Raw genomic sequence first — 20355 nt, 5'->3', positions numbered from 1 at the left:
GAGTGACCTTGATAAATAGTGGGAGAAGAAATTTTCCCAATTTCTTGGCCGAGCTTTAGGAGATGTACCTGGTCATCTATTTTGTGTGGAGAGGAAAGTTTAGAAGCTTAAGTTTAGAACATATATGGATGAATCAACAGCAGCAAGTCATTTTGTTAGGAGCTCACAAGGAGAAAGATTGGAAGATTGAGCATAGAAGTTCTAGGGTAGAGCCATGTGGATAGACTTCTAGGAGTAGGTTGGAAGTGTGGATATCTTTGTGTTGCATGTTCAAAACACAGAAGAGACATTAAGCAGCCAAGCAGGTGTAATAACTTGGCCAGGTGATGGTAGTGAAGCTTTGTCATCAGCCACCCCAGTGTTAGCAAATGGGTACACAAAAGGAATAGCCGTAGTTACAGAGATGAAAGGTGTTCATGGGCCCCAGAACATGAGCTCCCACTCACCAGTGTTGATCTAATTGCAGCTATATTACTGCTGCAAATGTTGACTCTGTCAGGACCAACTCTGCGTGTTTTATATGGCATCTTCTCTTGAGGAGACCCACTGGCTCTTGTTGGCAATTTGGCTGTGTTGGACCCCTTCCATCCTGGAAGGGGCAGAGGTTTATTTTGGCTAGAATCAACAGATATTCTTGGTATGAGTTGGTCTTTCTTCATATGAGTTTGCTCACAGGTCCTTATCCATGTTTGGTCTATTGACATGGGATCCCACGTTACACTGCATGGACTAAGTGATCTTCTTCACAGCAAAGGAGAGTGTATTATCATGGAATCTATTACCAAGGAATCACATACCATACCACTCAGAAACTGCTGGCCTATTGAGGACACCAATTTGGTTCCCTGTAAGTTGCCGTGTTCCCAATTGGTAGGACACATGAGTCTGGCAACCAAAGTGTCGAAGTATGAGCGTCCCTGCTTATCATCAGTTCCAGTAATCCACGTTGGGGAATTTGTGCTTTCCATCATTGTATTTATAGGTTCTGTGGGATTCGGTGTTCTAGTCCTCCAAAGGGAAAGACTACCACCTGCGAATGCATCAAGAGTCTCATTGAACTAAAGTTACAACTGATGCCTGGGCATTTTGGGATCCTTGTGCCAACGATCCAGCAGGCAAGAAAAGAAGTTACCATTTTGGCAGGGGTAGTTGATTCTGGTCATTAGAAAAGGAGATAGAGCTACTGTCACATAATGGGGATAGGAAGGAATATGTGCGGCACCCAGATGATCCACCTCTTGGTACTACCTTGAAGTGCCAATTTGAAGACAAATGGACAAGTGCAGCGGCAACCATAGCCCAAGAAAGGCATGGTGACCACTGAGGAATAGGGGTCTGGGTTATGCCACCAACAAGCTGTCTAGACTTGCAGAAGAATGAGTTGTGCTTGGGAGAAATCTAGAATGGGTCACAGAGGAGGGAGAGGATGAACATCATTATGGCCTCGATTCTAGCTGCAGCAGCACTGTAGTTTATCCCACTAACCTTCTTATAAGTTTCCCCAGGAATAGAGGCCTATCAGAATCTTGGAGATGTTGCTCCCAGAACTTATACGAAGAAGTAGAACCGAGCACCATAAGATATAGACTGTAGTGGAGGGAGAATATGGCACAAACCCACTCTCAGGCTGAAGTACTTGTATCCCAGTAGCTGAGAATGCCATGCAGTTGTCAGCCCTGTCTAGGAATTTTCCTCAGTTGAAGAAAGCTGTTCTACCTACGGTCAGGCTTACCATCTTGAATTGAACCCACATGCAATGCCTGATTGATGGTGGACTATAAAGTCCTGGCACCCTTGCCTCAACTCCGGGCAATTCTAAAGGGCCATCTTTGCTTCGGTGTTCACCGTGGGGTCAGCTGAGCTCCCTCCTGAGACCCTGTCACAGCCCAGCTTCTCTCTCTGCACAATCTTGCTTCCTTTCCTTTCTGTCCCCACAGGTTTCGATCTCAGCAGCACTCCCTAATCAACTTCCTACATGCTAATCCATTTCAGAATCTATTTTCTAGGGAACTGACAAGCATATTCCCAGGTCCTATCCTCAGAGGGTCCTCTGTAGGTCTGGGGTAGTGTGAGACCACGTGATAGGCATTTTAGCAAATTCCCTGGGTTGTTCTGACACAGATGGTCCTCAGATCACATTTTGGGAAACACTGTCCTTCAAAGACTGGTGTGATTGCCTCCTATTCACCCTCTTCATGACAAAGGAATCCCCTGCCCTAAATACTGCAAGATGACCAGCACAAGACACTCGGCATCAGATGGATAAAATCAAGCACGTAATGCTAGAAGAGGACCTGGTGTGCCACACAGGTCTACAGAGGGGAGCACTTAGACATAGAGCAAACAAGCAGGGGCTGTGAAGTGACCCCTGGTTCCCGTGGAAGGATGTGACTGACTTATTAGAATAATTCCATGTGCTGGCAGAGAGATAAAACCAAGTGGGTTGAGAACCGGGTGCAATGCAGCTGGTCTGACTATTACGGGACCCATCTAGGTGGAGAGTTTTTGCCATTGGGTTGGGAGGGCATATCTGGTGAGAGCAGGGGAATTCACCATTAGGGCCCTGTGAAGCTCGAAGATGTCAAGGCAGCACATGAAATTTTAAGCCTTACAATAGAAAGACATAATCTTATAGGAGACAAAGTCACAAAAAGTCCCCTATTAGATAGCTTTTAAGTGGCTCATTCCTGGCCACTTGTTCCTGTTTCTCAGTGGGCATCATTTTAGTCTGCTATGTACTCATAAGAGACATGGATTCTGTTTCTTCATATGCAAAAACTTCTGAACATCTGCCATTTATGAACCCATGCTTTGGGTCAGAAGCAGATGCTATGTAGGTACTGTTTTGTGGAGACATAGCTTCTTAGGAAAGTACTCAGCCATACAAGCATGCTGATGATGTATCTCCATGGGCTGAGTTGGCATAGGCCCTTAGCCATGGCGATGGGGTAAGGAGTGCTTATTTAACCTTCCTTTGTGCTTGGCTCCTAGAAATGTTCTGAAGGCTAGTGTGCAGAATCACACATATTTAAAAATGGACAGTTCCAAGTTACCCCTCCCCCATTTGCCTTATGATGTTACTATCAGGAATTTCATTTAAAGTCATAGAAAATTCAGGTAAGAGAGATTGCTTTAAACTTACATGCAGAGAATCGTTTAGTTACCTTTTACATAGAACTCAGTTTCCCTCTGTGGATTGTGATTGTTTGGGTGTTTTTAGATGCTAAATATGCATCATGTGGCCCAGTGTTGGCTGGGAGTGAGCTGAATAAATTTGCACTGCCTGCTGGAACCCTAGGAACCCAGCTGTGCCTTTCTGAGGATGCCTCTGAATTTTGTAGGCAGTGGTTCTCAACTTCACACATTAGAAACACCCAGGGAATTTTTAAAAATACCATTGTCAGGATGCACTGTCCTTGGAGATTCTGATTTAAATGGTCTGGGGTATGACCTGGGCATCTAGATTTTTAAAAGCTTCCAGTGTGATTCTAATATGTAACCCTAGGTTGAGAACCACTCCTCCACTGCTAAGGAAGGCTTGAAGAGTAGGACGCTCTTCATAAAAGAGATGTAAAGGGCATATGTTATAAATTGAACTGTCTCCCCCCCCCAAAAAGTATGTGGGAGTTCTAACTCTCAGGACCTCATAATATGATGTTATTTGGAGAGAGGGTCTTTACAGAGGTGATCAGAGTAAAATGAGGTCATGAGGGTGGGCCCTAATCCAATACTACCGTTGTCCTTTAAAAAGGGGCGATTTGGATACAGAGACAGACATGCATAGGGAAAAGACAATGTGAAGAGACACAGGGAGAAGACAGCCATCTGCAAGCCAAGAAGAGAGGCCTGGAACAGATCCTTGCCTTATAGCTCTCGGAAAGAACCAGTGCTGCCAACACCATGACCTTGGACTTCTAGCCTCCAGAACTATGAGACGTAAACTTTTGCTGTTTAGGCCACTTGGTTTGTAGTACTTTGCTATAGCAGCCCTAGCAAACTAAAATAGGGTAGAATTTTGGCATCACTGAATCCTAACGAATATTCTTCTACTGTTACACAAGAATTCCTTCTGGCAGGCACATGCCATCTGGATTTATTGCTCCTTACTCTGCTTTGTGTTCATCTTCCACTAACTTTCTGGCCTGTTCATGATATGCATCCAAATTTCCCAACCTTCTTTGTTGTCCCCAGTGCTATCATTATCCCAACCAACCAGACAGTACCTGGTCCTCTTTAGTGAGTGGACCTTATTCCTGTTTCACTTCAGCTATTCCTATAGTCACTGTGTGAACCTTGTAATCACCAAGAATTTTTTCACCTCTGAAATCCTAATCTTTAGTGGTTCATTCATTGACTGCAACCCCAAAGCAAACGGTAATCTTCCCTGCTCATTCTAACTAAAAAGTACCAGGTAGAATTAAACTACTACCTTTCTAGATCCCTCATGCCTTCATTCCTGCCACATTTGCTAGAGGGCTTCGGTGAATAGAGAAGGGAAATCCAGGATGTCTTAGAGCTTCTCAAGGCTCCTTTGGCTGGCATGACTCAGGCTCCTCCAATTATTGCATAGCCCTTCCATGTTGTCTTGTTCTATACCACCCCCTTTAAGGTAAACTAATTGTTTCTTTGTGTTAGTACGTGTGAGCTTGATCATATGTTAATGAATGTGATCACAATACATGTTAACAAGTGTGAGTTTGATCAGTTCAGTGATCTGGATTCGTAAACAACTGTATTGACTATTTTAGAGGACAATGAAAGCTCACATTTTTTCAGAAAGATATTCTTATCTCCCTCATCCTTTTGCTAATAATGACACTCTATTCCTTTGGAGCACTCTTCCTTCACTCTTTGTGGTTTGAGAAAAGCTACTACAGTCTCAGCCACATGCCATTGGCTATGAATGTGGCCTAGGTCTGGGTAGAATACCCCAAACACAGGGATTGGTTCAGGGATGAGCTTATTACCCAGATAGGGCAAAACATAATTCTCCCTGAGACTTTACTTTGGGAGTTAGCCGGGAAGACTCCCTTTCTCTCTGTAGTTGCTGAGCTAGACAGATGTGAGGGTAGCCATATTCCCTGACACATGAAGAAGACTTGTTTGAAGAATAGAGCCTATGCAGAGGGAAGCAGAGCAAATAGATGCAGTGAGGGAAAGACCACACACACATAACCATAACCATAAAGGCTCTGAGTAATATAGAGGGTCCACTACCTGAGGTCCCAAGTAGAGAGACCCAGTGGGGTACATGCAAGCCCATGTCCTAGAGAGGGAGCTTAAAGTCAGGAGCCAAAAGAGACCAGATATCCAAAATACCAATGGAAGGAGGCATGAATTTATGGGAAACAAAAGAACCAAGAGCTGTGAAATAGAGGGGGGATTGATTAGAAGTAGGAGAAGATCTAAAATAAGTAACGAAGGGCCTGATGAGGTTCAGTTTCCCATTAAGGACCTCCAGGTGGGTGAGTCCTGGTTGGCTTGAAGACACAGAACCAAGGGAGACAGTTCTGTTCTACCCTCAACCCCAGACAGGTAGGATGTGGCTAGCCTTTTCAGTGAAAGGCTGAAATGTATTCTAGGACCCTTGTGAAAAGGGAGGATTATTGCTTCCATTTCTGGGCCATATTGATGGGAACATAGTACCTGTTTCACTTTAGCTTCTTGTCTTGAGCTGTAGGCATCAGTTGAAGAGTACGGTTAAGCAGGTTAGTTGTTGCATTAATTAATTTGTTCAGTAAACATCTATTGAGTTCCCACTGTGTATAGTTACTGTGCTAGAAAATGAGAATATGGCAATGAGTAACACAGTTGGGAATCCTGTTCTCATGAGAAACCTGCAAGGTTTCTGCTGAGGTATCTGATGCTAGCCTTATGAGGGTCCCCTTGCGTGTGAGGAGTTTATTATCTCAGGATGCCTTCCAAAGTCTCTTTTTTTCTTTGATTTTTGACAGTTTTATTTTAGTGTGTCTCATTGAAAAACTAAGTCGTTTGAATCTGTATGAGCTTCATGTAACTGGATATCCATATTGCTCCCAGATTTGGGAAATTTTCAGCCATTATTTCTTTTAAAAAGTTTTCTCACCATTTTTCTCTCACTTCTCCTTCTGGGACTCCCATAATGTGTATATTATTACTGCCAAAATTAAAAATAGAACAACCATATGATCCAGAAATACCATTTCTGGGTATATATCCAAAGGAAACAAAATCAGTATCTCAAGGGGACATCTGCACTCCCACGTTTATTGCAGCATTATTCACAATAGCCAAGATATGGGAATAACTTAAGTGTCCATTGACAGATGAATAGATAAAGAAAATTTTATATATTTATTTTATATATATAAAACTTTATATATGTGTGTATATATACATGGGATATAATATGTATATTATATATAATATAAATATATATAAAATTATATATAATATATATACATATGTAAATATACATATAAAATTTTATATATATAAAATATATATACATATATATATAATGGGATATATTTCAGCCTTATAAAAAGAAGGAAGTCCTTCCTTTTGCAACAACATGAATGAACCTGGAGGATATTATGCTAAGTGAAGTAAGTCAGGCAGAGAAAGACAGATACCATATGATCTCACTTATATGTAGAATGAAAGCAAAAGTTGAACTCATAAAAACAGGGAATAAAAGGGTCAGTGTGGTTACCAGTGTGGGGGTGGGGGAAATGGGGAAATATTGGTCAGAATGTAAACTTTCAATAATACTCAGATGAATAAGTCCTGGGGATCTCATGTACAGTATGCTGACTGTAATTAGTTACACTGCATTGTATACTTGAAATTCACTAAGAGAGTAGATGTTAAGCATTTCCACCACACACACACATACAAACACAAAGGTAGCTATGTGAGGTGACGGATGTGTTAATAACTTAATTATGGTATTCCTTTCACAGTGTGTACAGATATCAAATCTTCACATTATTCACTTTAAATGTATATAATTTTATTTTTCAATTATACCTTAATAAGGCTGGGAAAAATATAACATTAGCTATGCCATAGGCATCATGATTTACTCCAATCAACTTTGATACTTCTTGAAAATACACTTTCTCTCATAGCCAAAGCAAATTCTAGGTACCCCCAGAGATCCAGCTTCATGAACACTGAGGTTCTTCTAGGTGGTTTGTCTATCAGATCTCCTCTAGATCTTCCAGAGGGAACATAGCCTTGATGACACTTTCATTTTCACTCAGTGAGACCTATTTTGAACTTCTGACCTCCACTATTGTAAGATAACAGATTTGTTGTTTAAAGACACTAAGTTTGTGGTAATTTGTTACAGCAGCAATAGGAAGCTAATACAGCCCCAAAAGATTATGACGTGAAGGCTGCAGTAGTCCTGCCATAGTTGGAGCTCCCTGTTCTACTTTACAGAACTGGGACTTCAGCAGGGGAGGCCGAGGATCTGATGAGTGCTTCTTCCCAATTATCCCAGAGGATCTGGCCTTCTGACTCTGACAGTGATTCTATTTTGGGGTGTGTGTGTGACACTGTAATCAGTCCTTTGTCATGTATTTTGGGGGCATCTACTCTATATCTGGTATCACACTGAGCTCTGAGAAAATGAGGATGAATCAGACATGATTCTGTCCTTAAGGGGCAACCAGTCTCATAAGGAAGTCAATTAAGTTAGCTAGGCATAAAATTACATCAGTGTGATGGTGTGCTAAGGTAGAGGGAAGTTCAAGGCTCTGGAGAAAAGGGTCACCTCAGCCAGCCTGTGCTCAGTGTCAGAGAAGGTTCCTGGAGGAAATGGAAATCTAAGCTGAAAGCTTAATTGCGGGTTGGCAATAGGGAGCAATGTGGGATGGGAGAAGGGGGGGAAAAGAGAGGGAATGGAAAGTAGATATGCCCCTAAGCACCACATCAATTGCAGTTCTGGTGTGGGGAAAATGCCTCTTTCTTAGTTCAAAATGATCTGCTGGTTTTCAGAGTATTTGTTCAAGATTCCAGGAATGTCAGGGAGTTGGGGGGCAAGAGACAAACGGGCATCATCAGAGGCAAAGCTAAGTTTTCAGACCATCTAGTTAGGATTCTTGATCGCAAACAACACACAACAGAAACAGTCTCGGTTTGGGGTAAGAAGGTAATGATTTATAAAAAAGGTGTTGGGAATCAATGTCAATACTGGCAAACCAGGATGGGACAAGAGCCAAATGAAGCTAAGTGGTCAGAGTCCCAGCTAACATAGGACTGGAGTGTGGGTGCTGGACAGACGACCACTCCCCCTGCTGCCCAATACGTAATAAAGAGGTGCATTGTGGGGTCTGCAGCCAGGGAAGACCAAGGAGGGTAGGGAATGTGGGTGGCAGGGATTGGTTGGCTGCAGTCACCTGAGAGGTTCCTCAAGCTGAGCTGTTCAGGGATGACTTGTGACTGACAGGGTTGCCCGGCCATGAGGGTTCATCTCTCCCAACCGTGCACGGTCACACTCCAGGAACCAGCTGGTTAGAGTGATGCTCTTGGGGCTGATGTTCTTGCTACTGCTCCCACCACTGGCTAGTTTCCAAAATGCCCTGTTTCTTTGTGCCATTTGCCTCAGAGATGGAGAACATTTGATTGGTCTAGTCCAGATGATATGTCCACGGCGTAGTCCCAAGGGCAGGGAGAGCAGGTATCTTGCCCTTGCAATTTCCTTTATGGGATTTGGAGCCCGGCCTCCCACTGAGGCTAACCACGGGAGATTCCCCAAGCCTAAGAATGGGATGTGGATGTGAAGTAGCTAACTGTCCCTTTGTTGCCCACATATAGTAGAGTGGAGCATTGTGGCTTTCCAGTCATGTAAGGCCAAGGGTGATAGGAATGTGGATGGCGGCACTGTTCACTTGGAGCACTCCCTCAAGCTGGACTCTACAGGGGTGGCTTGTGACTGGTAGGCTCCCCCTGCACTAGAAACAGGTGTCCACCTATCCAGTTCACCCATGGATGAGGGTTTGGGCTGAACTGGGTTACCAGGCTGGTCAATTCCCCAGAATCCATTAGTGGAGCCAGCCATTCTCAGTGTGATCAGCAGCCAACATACGCACTGGCAAGTTTGTGAAGTATACTGAGCCTGGATCGAGGGCCGAAGCTCCCTGGTTCCTCTGACGCTGGCTGGCTGCGGCATTTCCCCAGATCAGCTGTACTGGGACCTTATGGCTGAGCTGGGCTGCTCTACATGGTGTCAGGCAGGATCTACCGGGCCAGACATGTGGCAGGGCCATCCGTTGACTCTGTTAGTTATGCTTTCCCAGGCAGTGTCACCAGCTAAGTCCCAAGGTGACCCACATCCCTGTGTAATTCTCCCAGCAGAAAATTTGAAGTTATTCAATATAGCCTGAGAGGTAAAAATACTTGGGCTTTGGAGTTGGCCAGGTAGGGGTTTGAAACCCTGCTCTGCCATTTACTAGCTGTGGTATCTTGGGTATATTACCTAACCTCTCTGATCCTCACTTTCTGCATATGTAAAGTGAGGATAATCATAATATCTGCCTTGCAGAATTTTTGTGGGGGTTAAATAAAAACAATAATAAATGTAAAGTGCTTAGCACAGTGCTTGGCACATAGTGAGCAATTGTTCACTATTATTATTTTTTTAAGCCATGTCTTCTTCTGACTTATTAAGTACGGCAGACATGACTTCATTTCCGGTGCCTCCACTACCACTGAATCATGCTTCCCAGGTGTCCCTAAGGAACTGAGGCTGCTTAAAAGAGTAGAGGCAGTTTATGTTGCCCCTATTTTTCTTTCTATAGGAAAACAAGGGGGGCAGAGCTGAGGATGCTTCAGCTCTCAGAAGCATCGGGTGATCAGCTTTACCCCACCTCATCCAACTGAGGAAAGAAGGTCGGTTCCTGCCCCAGAGGTCTGTGTTTTTCTCTGTCACTTCCACGGTCACCAGGCTCGAGGATTAGACGGCAGCTGTCAGCTTATTTTTGTTGCTATGGTGACAAGAGTTCCTGTGGAATTAGTAGTTCGCAGAAAATGTCCAAATCTCTTCCTCACAGGGGATGAGGCCAGTTGGCCAGCCAGTGCTTCTAGGCCAAGGGTGGGTGCCTGAGGGACTGGTTAGGGTCTGGAACAGAAAGAGCCAGTAATGCCCAGGGGCCAAAGCACACAAAGACGACCTGTCAGCCAGGCGCACCAGGGAGCGGATGCAAATTCTCCCATTCACAGTGGCAGACACCAGATTGTACACAGGAGAGGGGGCTGGCGGAAGAGCTGTCAACAGCCTAGGGTTTGTGGGGACTGGAAAGGGACTGGCTTAAAGTGGGAGAAAATCTAAAGCAAGGGAAGGATTCAGCAATCACCTTGAGCTATCAAGACGTGTTTCTGCGTCTGTTCCCCACTAGACTTCATGATCCTTGAGGGCAAAGAGCTCATCTTCCTTGCCTTTGTTTCCTCAATGCCTGGAACATATTAGGAGCATCGTGGTCAAGAATATTAATCTTGCAGCCAGGTTACCCTTGTTTGAATCCCAGCTGTGTGAACTTGCACACATTACTTAACCTCTCTGTGTCTTGGTTTTTTTCATCTGTAACATGAGGATCAAAGTATTACTTATCTCATAGGGTTATTTTGAGGTTACTGTATGCAAAACACTTAGAACAGTACCTGGTACATGTTAAGAATCCTATAAGTGTTTTCTATTACTATTATTATCATCATCATTATTATTATTTTCAAATTCAGTCTTCAGTATGGCACACAAGGACCTCCAGGATGGGGCCCTCTTCCTACCTCCCAGCTCACACCCTCCCTCTCATCCACACTTTCCCTAGACATATGGTGGTATTTACAGTCCACACGGCCCACCTGGCTGCTGGGTGCCTCCATGCCTCGGCTCCATCACTCTGCAGCCTCTGCCCAGATAGTCTGTCATGTGAACTTCTACTTGACTTCTAAAACTCACCTCAAGGGCCTCTTCGTCTAAACACTACTGCTCTTGGGGCGCCTGGGTGGCTCAGTCGTTAAGCGTCTGCCTTCGGCTCAGGTCATGATCCCAGGGACCTGGGATCGAGCCCCGCATCGGGCTCCCTGCTCAGCGGGGAGTCTGCTTCTCCCTCTCCCACTCCCCCTGCTTGTGTTCCCTCTCTCGCTCTCTCTGTCAAATAAATAAATAAAATCTTTAAACACTACTGCTCTTGTGTTGCTCTTCCTTGGACAGATAGCTGTCAGCCTGTAGAGGACATCCCCTTACCCATCTTTAAGATATCGCTGCGGTGCCTGGGTGAAAACTAGTGAGGGTGACCGTGACAGAGACTGTCAGTAGACTGGGTCTTCTGTACAAACATTTTGTCCTCTGCAGAAAGGGCTTGCCTCTATCTGGATTAGGAGATCCTCGGGTTTCTTCCTGATGATGCCCAGAGTGTCAGAGAGACCTGCAAACTTCTAGAAGTTACTGTGCCTGGATAGGCTTGGAAGCACCTCACTTCCCCAGCAGAGTGGAGCAGCTAGCAGCTGCCATGGCACCAGCTGCCACCAGGACCCCTGAATGTCACCGATCCTGGGATGCAAGGGACTGAGGACCATGGGGCTGTTGTTATCACTGACAGTACTCAGTGGCAATATTGTTCTTAAATAAAGTTTCTCCTGAAAGTCAAGGCGCAAATTTCTTACACTTAAAAATAATCTGGTTTGGGTCTCTGGGTTCCTTAATTGGGTGGACCCAAAGCGATACGTCCATTCGTGGTGTGCGTATGCGTCTGGGCCATTGGAAGACTGTCAGTCGGGACATAAACGACACACTTGAAGAGTTTAGTTGAAAACCACTGAATGAAGAGACTAGTTACGGAATGATGGGCCAGCTTCGGGAAACAGCATAGGACACCAAAGCACCAGGAATCTGTAACTGTGGGAAGCCCTTCCAGCCCTAAGCCTAAAGGGACAAGTGGAAGGAACAGAATTCTGAGAACCCGGAGAGAACTTGGAGCCATGGAATAGAGGCCACCAGACAAAATTGATGGTCAGTGATGAATGTAGTCACTGCCAGAAGTGTGAGAGGTTGGGATAAGTAGCTGGCTTCTGTCTCCTTCCACCCTTAAAGTGCATTCCAGTACTTCCCTTGGTAAAACTCAAATGAAAGCCAGAGAGCAAAGGGAGCCCATGTTTTACCATCTGTGATCAGCTTCCCAGGACAAAGAGCGGGATGTCCGAAGGGTAGAGGGTAGAGGTTTATTTGCCAGATTTAGCAAATAAAAATACAGGGTATGCAGTTAAGTTTGAATTTCAGATAAATAATGGAAACTGCTTAGGTTAAGTATGTCCCATGCAATATTTGGTACATACTTATATATTTAAAATGATTGTCTCTGATATTCAAATTTCACTTGGCACCATGCATTTTATCTGGCAACTCTAACTAGAAAATAACCAACACAGAGCTGTTTTTAGTATTTGGGTTTATGAGTAAACTGTGACTTTACGACTTTAAACACCTATGTGTATCTCACCAAGAATGGGATTACATTTTCCTCTCTAGAAGAGATAGTCTTTGACCTGGATCCCCATCCCCATGCCCATTCCTAGACAAGCTCACTGGATCCATTGAGGCACTTGCTCGATTTTCTTGGGTCTGGAAAGACTGTCACATGTGTGGCATTTCAGCGAAATAGTGAATAGGTGGCAGTCTTGATCAATTTATCAAAGGGAATAATATTTGCTCTTTAAAAATAAATCAGTGACAGTAAAGGGAGAAAATATGTAGATAGCAGAATATAAAAGAAGACATTTTGATTAATTTTGGTGTGACTCAGGATTGACACTTTGTACTGTAGTGAGACTTCATTTTTGTTTTAATGAGTTGTTTTTTTTTCCTTTTCTGAGCTTTTTTTTTAAAATTAGAACTGACTTGATTCTTGAACTTCCAAGCAGTTGTGCTTGAAACTAAAGGGCAGGTGGGTAGAAGAAGATAGATAGAAGAACTGTGTGCTTAGCCTGGCAAGGCAACAAGCTAAACTGTGCACTTAATCTGGTAAGGTAAATGCTGCCTTTATAGTAGGGCAGTGTGGCAGAGGAGACAAAGCAAGGCCAATCACATGCAATTCACTTAAAAACATAAGTGCCTTCCAGGGCCAGACATTGAGCTGGGTGCCTCGGATGCATAGGAGAATCAGGCTCATTACTTTTTTCAAAGAGCTTTCAATCTAAGCTTATGACATAATATGGGAAAATGGCATTGATTAAGCTAACCAGCTACTTTAAATGTCTTCAATCTTCACAATAACCCTGTCGGTAAATGCTGATTGTCCCATTTTCCAAATGAGAACTTGAGGCTAAAAGAGGTCAAGTGACTTGCCCAATCTCACACAGCTAGGAAGTAGCAAGGCCAGGGTCTGAATACACATACAAATAACAGTAGGATGTGCCAGTAGAAATGTTTTCTTAGTAATGCAGTGTGCTTCGGATCAAGTGAGGGAGTAATCCCTTTTCTTGGGCATAATCAGAGGAGGGTTTTGTGGAGGGGGAAGTATTTGAACTGGGTTTTCCTGGGAAAAGAACAGATTTAGTACAATGATGGAGGCAATAAGGTCCAAAGAGTGGAGATTAGGAGAGAATCACGAGTAGACCAGTTTGATTCCAGCATGGTGATAATGCAAGCTGGGGGAATGAGGGACTCAAGAGAAAGTTGGCAAGATAGGTTGGGGCCTGACTTGGATGGCTTTGAATGCCATAGAGAAGAAGTTTTTAAAAGTAAGTACAAGAAAGCCATTGTAACTCTGAGCAGAGCAGCAACATCATCAGACTGGTGCTACCGGAATCCCATAGGATGAGTTGGAAAGAGGAGACAACACACACATAAGAACCTGTTAGAGACCATTGCAACAGATCAAATGAGGGTTAGAAGCAGGGTATTATGGGGGCGCCTGGGTGGCTCAGTGAGTTAGGTGTCTGCCTTTGGCTCAGGTCATGATCCTGGGGTCCTGGGATTGAGTCCCCCACCCCCATCGAGCCCCCCATCGGGCTCCCTGCTCAGCGAGGAGTCTGCTTCTCCCTCTGCCTCTGTCCCTCATCCCTCATGCTCCCTCTCATGTCCTCTCTCTAAAATAAATAAATAAAACAAAATCTTTTTTTTTTTTTTTTTTTTTAAGAAGCAGGGTATTAAGGAAGACAATGTATTGTATGCCTGGAAAAATCATGGATGAAATTTTCCTGCAAAACATATACCCTGAAGTAAGTGCAAAACTGTTGTTCTAATTGACGGGCATTATGCTAGGAAGCAGAGAGCAGCTGGGTAGATAGAAATTGCCCTACATCAGAACACTGTCTTAATCTGTTTGGGTAGCTGTAACAAAAGACCATAGACTAGTGGGGTTATAAACAACTATGGATGTCTTACAGTTCTGGAGACTGGGAAGTCCAAAATCAAGGCACTGGCTAATTTGGTGTCTGGTGAGAGCCCACTTCCTGGTTCATAGATGGCTGTTTTGTCCCTGTGTTCTCACCTGGCAGAAGGCAGCTCTCTGGGGTCTCTTTTATAAGAACACTAATCCCATTCATAAGGACTCCACCCTCGTCACCTAATCACCTCCCAAAGGCCCGCCTCCAAATACACTCCCATTGAGGATTTGCTTTCTACATAAGAATTTGGGGGAGGCACAAACATTCAATCTATAGCAAACACCAACACCAGTGATCTCTAAGACCCAAGTCCAAAATACTGTTTTGAATCTAATCCTGTTCTCTGCAACAACATTGCCCAACATGAGTTCCAAAGAACCATCATCCCATGTACTGATCCAAAAGTGAAGGGTTCTGCAGTCAAATAAGTGTGGAAAATCTGTGTATTCTAGGTCCTTCTTGATGGGTCACAATACACAGCAGCCTAGGGAAGGCTCTGAGAATTCCTGCGGCAAGGAAACTAGTTTAACTCTTCTTGGATGATCATTTTTCAAACTTATTTGACCCGAGAACCCTTTTTTAAATGTTGAATCCTAGTAACATCTGGCAGAAATTGTGTTTTATGAAATCTGTACCAACATCATCTTTTGTCTGCAAGGCATTCCCTCCTGTGGACTCCAGAGAGCAGTCCATTCTTTCAAACTCAGTCCATATAAAACTGTATCACTGTTTGGTGGATATTTGCCAGCAGTGACCTCTGCTGCAGCAAGTATTGACCCTGACATTGACAGCTGGTGTCACATAAAATTAAAAAAAAAAACACAAGGATAATGTTGATGTCACAAAAATAGCTGTTAGTCATCAGCCTGGGAGCCCATCTCCCAGAAGTTGTCAATTACTTTCTCCTCAATGTTGTTCTTATCAGTTGTTTCTTCATCTGAACAAACTTTGGTGGCTTTCTAATTTTTCTCCTGACCCCAGCAGCCTTAGTGATGGTAGAAAAACTTGTGTCTGAGTAATTTTAAAGTGTCACTATTTAGTAATAAAACTCAAAATAACTAGTTAATGTCACCATTCCCATGCTCAGAATCTTCCCCAGATCCCCATCATCTAAGGAAGTGAAGATGAAAATTATTTGCATGGCCATCGTGGCTCTCCATGACCTGACCTCAGCATGTGTGCACACGTACACACACACACACACACACACACACACACCACTAATTATCATTTGCCAATAAGAAGGTCTGCTCTTTCTTGCTTCAGTGTGGGTTACTCTGTTCCCTGTGACAAATGACCTTTCCTTTGACTGCCAAAATCTCACTTAGCCCAAAGGTCCACATCAAATGCTTCCTTCTCGTAATGACTTTCCCAGTTTCCTCCAGTTGGAATTAGTCCCAGTTGTACTTTTTATACTTTTTACATAGCTTTTATCACAGGTCACTCTGAGTGCAACCTAGCTTTGTATGACTCAGCCTTCCCCACTGGATGTCAGTACCTTAAAGGTAGAGAATGTTTCACTAACTGTGGCAATCCCTCCAATCAATCAATCCATCAACAAATATTTGAGTGCCTACTTTGAGCCAGGTACAAAGTCTTACACACAGTAGGGGCTCTATTGATGTTTATGGACTCAAACCACAACCACTAGAAGCAGAAGTGGGTTCTCTGGTGCAAAGCCTCAGGAGGTGCTTCATGTCACCACCATCACCATGACTGATGGGACCACAGGGTAAGCATTGTTGTTGCCACCTTAGGTGTGACTTTGGTGTGAGAAGCCTTGGATTGCCGGGCATGTGTACAAGAGGAGTCAGCAATTCTGCTGGGAATGCTGGGGAACTCTAAGTGAACCAAAGAGGTAGGGGGGGCATTTGTAATTATTTTAGAGATTTCTGGCTTAAGCCAGCCTAGAAAAGCTGCCAATAGGAAAGCCTCTGACATGTTTCTGTAGCTGTATTGGCATCTTTACTCTGCCACAATTTCAGGAAAAGGCCTCTTGGATTTGGTCCTTCCTTTTTCTTTTCATCTGTGGAAATTCTGACCCCTAATTTAATAACAGTAACCACCCCAATGGGTCAGATAGTGTACACACAAAAGCTCTATGAAGTCTGATAACAACCCTAAGGTATTATTATTGTTATATTCATTTTACAGATTAGGAGTGCAGCTCAGAGAGCCAAAGTGTTCTTCCAGTTTCATCAAGGAAAAGCAGACCCATTAGTGAGCCAAGTCACTCTGCGTCTGAATCCTGTGGACCTTTCTACTCTCAGCTGATCATTATTTTTTTTTTAATTTTTATTTATTTGACAGAGAGAGACAGCGAGAGAGGGAACACAAGCGGGGGAGTGGGAGAGGGAGAAGCAGGATTCCCGCTGAGCAGGGAGCCCGACGTGGGGCTCGATTCCAGGACCCTGGGATCATGACCTGAGCCGAAGGCAGGCGCTCAATGACTGAGCCACCCAGGCACCCCTCAGCTGATCATTATTAAGAACAGCTAGCATATATGAGTGCATGCTATATTCTAGGCATTTTTACAAGTGTTATTGAATCTTGACAATAATCCTTTGAGTGTCCTTACATCTTGAAGATGAGGAAAATGAGCCTCAGAGCAGGTCAGAAACTTAGCCAAGGTCATACAAGATGTAAGGCATGGCCAAGGTCCAAATTCAAGTCTGTCTGACCCCAGACTCACCACTCTTGTCCACTGTACTACGTAGCTTCCTCTTAGAATGCAGCAAGCAGACCCAGATGCTGCTGCGTGGAGGGTGCATACACTTGGTGGAATCTAGGGCTGTAGCTCCTATACAGAATAGTTCCATGCTAGTGACTTAGTCTCAAACCTTACTTATGTTCCTCTAAGCCCTCCTTGTTCCCCTCTTAGAGCTCAGGTGACCCCTCTTGTTGGCCCCTCTGCCGAGTCACTCTGAGCTTCTTTGCCATTACAGCCTATGTCTTCCATGGCTTAGTCCAGAGGCAGAGCCATTTCCTTTAGCATCCTTAGTGTCTGGAAAAACAAATTCCTTTCCCTGGTTCCCCATCAATGTGCCTGAACAACACAAGGGTGAATTTGTCTCCTTTCCTCTGGGCACAGAGCTCTATGCTCAGCTTTCTCTAGCTGCTCCTCAAGGGAAGAGTCCTTTAAGTCAGGACAGCCTTTCTGCCTTAGATGGATGGTTTCTAAGCCCGAAGCTCTTTCTTAGCTCATATCACTGTATTTCCTTCATCTCTCAGACCTTGCTTCTTTTGTTTGATAAATATTAGCAGGTTCTAATAGGAGGTACAGGTTTGAGCCCCACCTCAACCATCGACTTGGTATTTGATTTTGGACGAATTACCCCCCCTTTTTAAAGATTTTATTTTTAAGCAATCTCTCCACTCAATGTGGGGCCTGAAACTACAGCCCCAAGATCAAGAATCGCATGCTCTTCCGACTGAGCCAGCCAAGCGCCCCTGGACAAATCACTTCCCCCTTTGAGCCTCAGTGACTTTATTTATAAAAGATGAGGGGTGGAGTGATCTCTAAGGCTCCTTTTAACTCAGACACCCAGTGTCTGGAGCTTCGATGTCAAAGGACAATACTGCACGAACAGCTTAGGGACCTTTCCCATTCTCATTTGATTGCCTGGGAAGGGGATTTCACTACAGAGATAGAAACTGTCCTACTAACCCTCCACCCCACCCCCCAAGTTCCCAAATGTGTATTGCAGAAGTAAGAAAGAATTTAAAGTACACACAACCCAATTGTTTAGGATCTTTCTAAGTTAAAAACAGTGTCCTCATTGAAAACGTCAGTCACACCACTGCAGATGGAAGGAGAAACCACTTTCTCAAATCCAAAATCAGGACGCAAGTATGAGTGGGCAGAACATTTGAAGAGAACTTTCCTGAAAAATCCAGGGTGCCTGGTCTCCCCTCTGTATACGAGAGCACTCAAGAATTCTGACTGCCGGGTGTGCACTGGACAAGCAGGCCTAAGGACAGATAAGAGCTTTAGGATACCAGCACTGCTGCGGCGGCCTTTTGTCACCTTCTGTCATCCTGGAGGAATTATGTAGCTTCGGCTTGGCCTACTGGGAGAATTATTAGGAAGGAGTAATGGTCTTTTTCATTCCATATACGTTTAGCATACTCACCAAAGGGCAAGTTAGCAACTTCAAATAACACCTTGACAAACAGTGAGGTTAACATTGGCTCTGACATCTCTGGAGCATACTCTGACTAAAACAAAGGGTTCTGGCTCAGAAGGGGGTCCCCCAAAGCAAATGAAAGAGCAGTTCCCAAATGGATAGCAAAACCCAGAAGGAGAAGGGGAGATGAAGGGTGGGAGATGAGGCTGTTTACTTGGAATTTGATTGTTCACACTAAGCCCAGCAACCCCTGTGGTCTTGAGCTTGCTTTCAAAACACAACTCTGCTAAAAAGATCAGGATTCGATGGGAACTTTCACACTTGAACATTTGCCCGGCTCTTCAGAGAAGTGCTGAAGTCAGTGGGAGGGGCCCCGGCACCTCTGTGATTGCAGTCCAGAGCTCTCTGTCCAGGGCTAAGTCGTCCTACAACATTTCCAAGCTCAAGTACTCCAACTTGATGCGGCCAGTCTGAAGAAACCCAGGCTATTTAGGCCCATAGTTGTGAACTGAAGCCATAATTTCTACAGAAATCAAAGTGGTGGGAAGTATTTAAATTTAGTTGTTTGCTGAATTATATGTAAGCAGTCTTTGCCCACAGTCCCTACATAGAAAGAACCCAATCTTTCCTCTGAGAGGAGGGGATAGAAACACAGACTGACGACAAAAAGCCTGCTTTCACATCTCTGGGTTTTTATCTTCTGGGATTGAAAAATCACAGGATGGTAATGAAGTTGGAAGGCCTCCTAAAGGTCACCTCATTCGAACTTCTCATTTTTTTTACTGATAGGGCAACCGAAGACCACAGGCCTTCTGACTTCTTGTCCTGGGTTCTCTGTGACTCATAGCACAAGCACGAAAATCAGGACCTCAGCTAGCTAATATTTACTTCTGGGGAATGGATTGTCTTAACAACTGTCCACTTTGGCAGCCTACCTCCTTTCTAGGCCTCCAGCTGCTACTGAGGGGCTTCTTACACTCTTCGCCCTCGCCGGATTTCTCTTCCCTTTTTGGCTGCAGAAGCTCAGTTTGCTCTCCTCGATGGCCTTGCGGTCTAAATTCCACTCCTGTCACGCCCTTGTACTGGTCCCCTCCTCTTCTGTGTGTAGGAAGTACAGGTTAGCTGGGAGCCCATTGCACACCTCCTAGCTATCTTGAGCTCAGCAAGTCTCCTTGCTTCTCATGCCACTGGCCAATTCCTCTGAACTAATGCTTTCCCTCATTTCATTCCATGACTCTAATATCAGGCTCTCCATTTACCAAAACAAACAAAAACAAACAAAAAACAAATAAAGGGCTGGTAAACACTTCTTAGGAACATTTTAAAGTCCAGTCCCTTGAAAATACAAGCAAGAATCTTATTCTTTTGCCTTGACAGCTAAAACAAAACAAAACAGATGATATATTATGTTTAAGAGTAAGTTCTAAAAATAAACCGCATCAAATATGGATCAGTAGAAAACAAACAAGCCTTAATCAAAGGAATTTCTGGACCCCTGTGGATGTTATTCAACTAAAAATGGATCTCTTAGTAGAAGAAACCAAAATATGTAGAAACCACGGTGAGCTGTTTTGTGTTCCATCTGTGCTTAAAGGCAGTGGCCGTATTGTAATTGTGACCTAATTTATTTAATAAAATACGTGCTCGTGAACTACAAAGACATGAAAATAACTAGTACTACTGAGCGCCTACTATGTACCAGGCGCTGTATCTGGGTGCTTGCAAATTTTACCCCTTTTCCTCTTCTGGATAACTCTCGAGTGTAGGTGGTGTCTTCCCATCCTCACAGGAGAAGGCAGAGGCCACACCGAAAGCTGGAACTTGAGAGCTTGTAGTGGAGACACCCACTCACAAA

This window comes from Halichoerus grypus, chromosome X (genome assembly GCF_964656455.1).
Source record: "Halichoerus grypus chromosome X, mHalGry1.hap1.1, whole genome shotgun sequence".
Classification (NCBI taxonomy): Eukaryota; Metazoa; Chordata; class Mammalia; order Carnivora; family Phocidae; genus Halichoerus; species Halichoerus grypus.
This window is presented reverse-complemented; position numbering follows the sequence as displayed.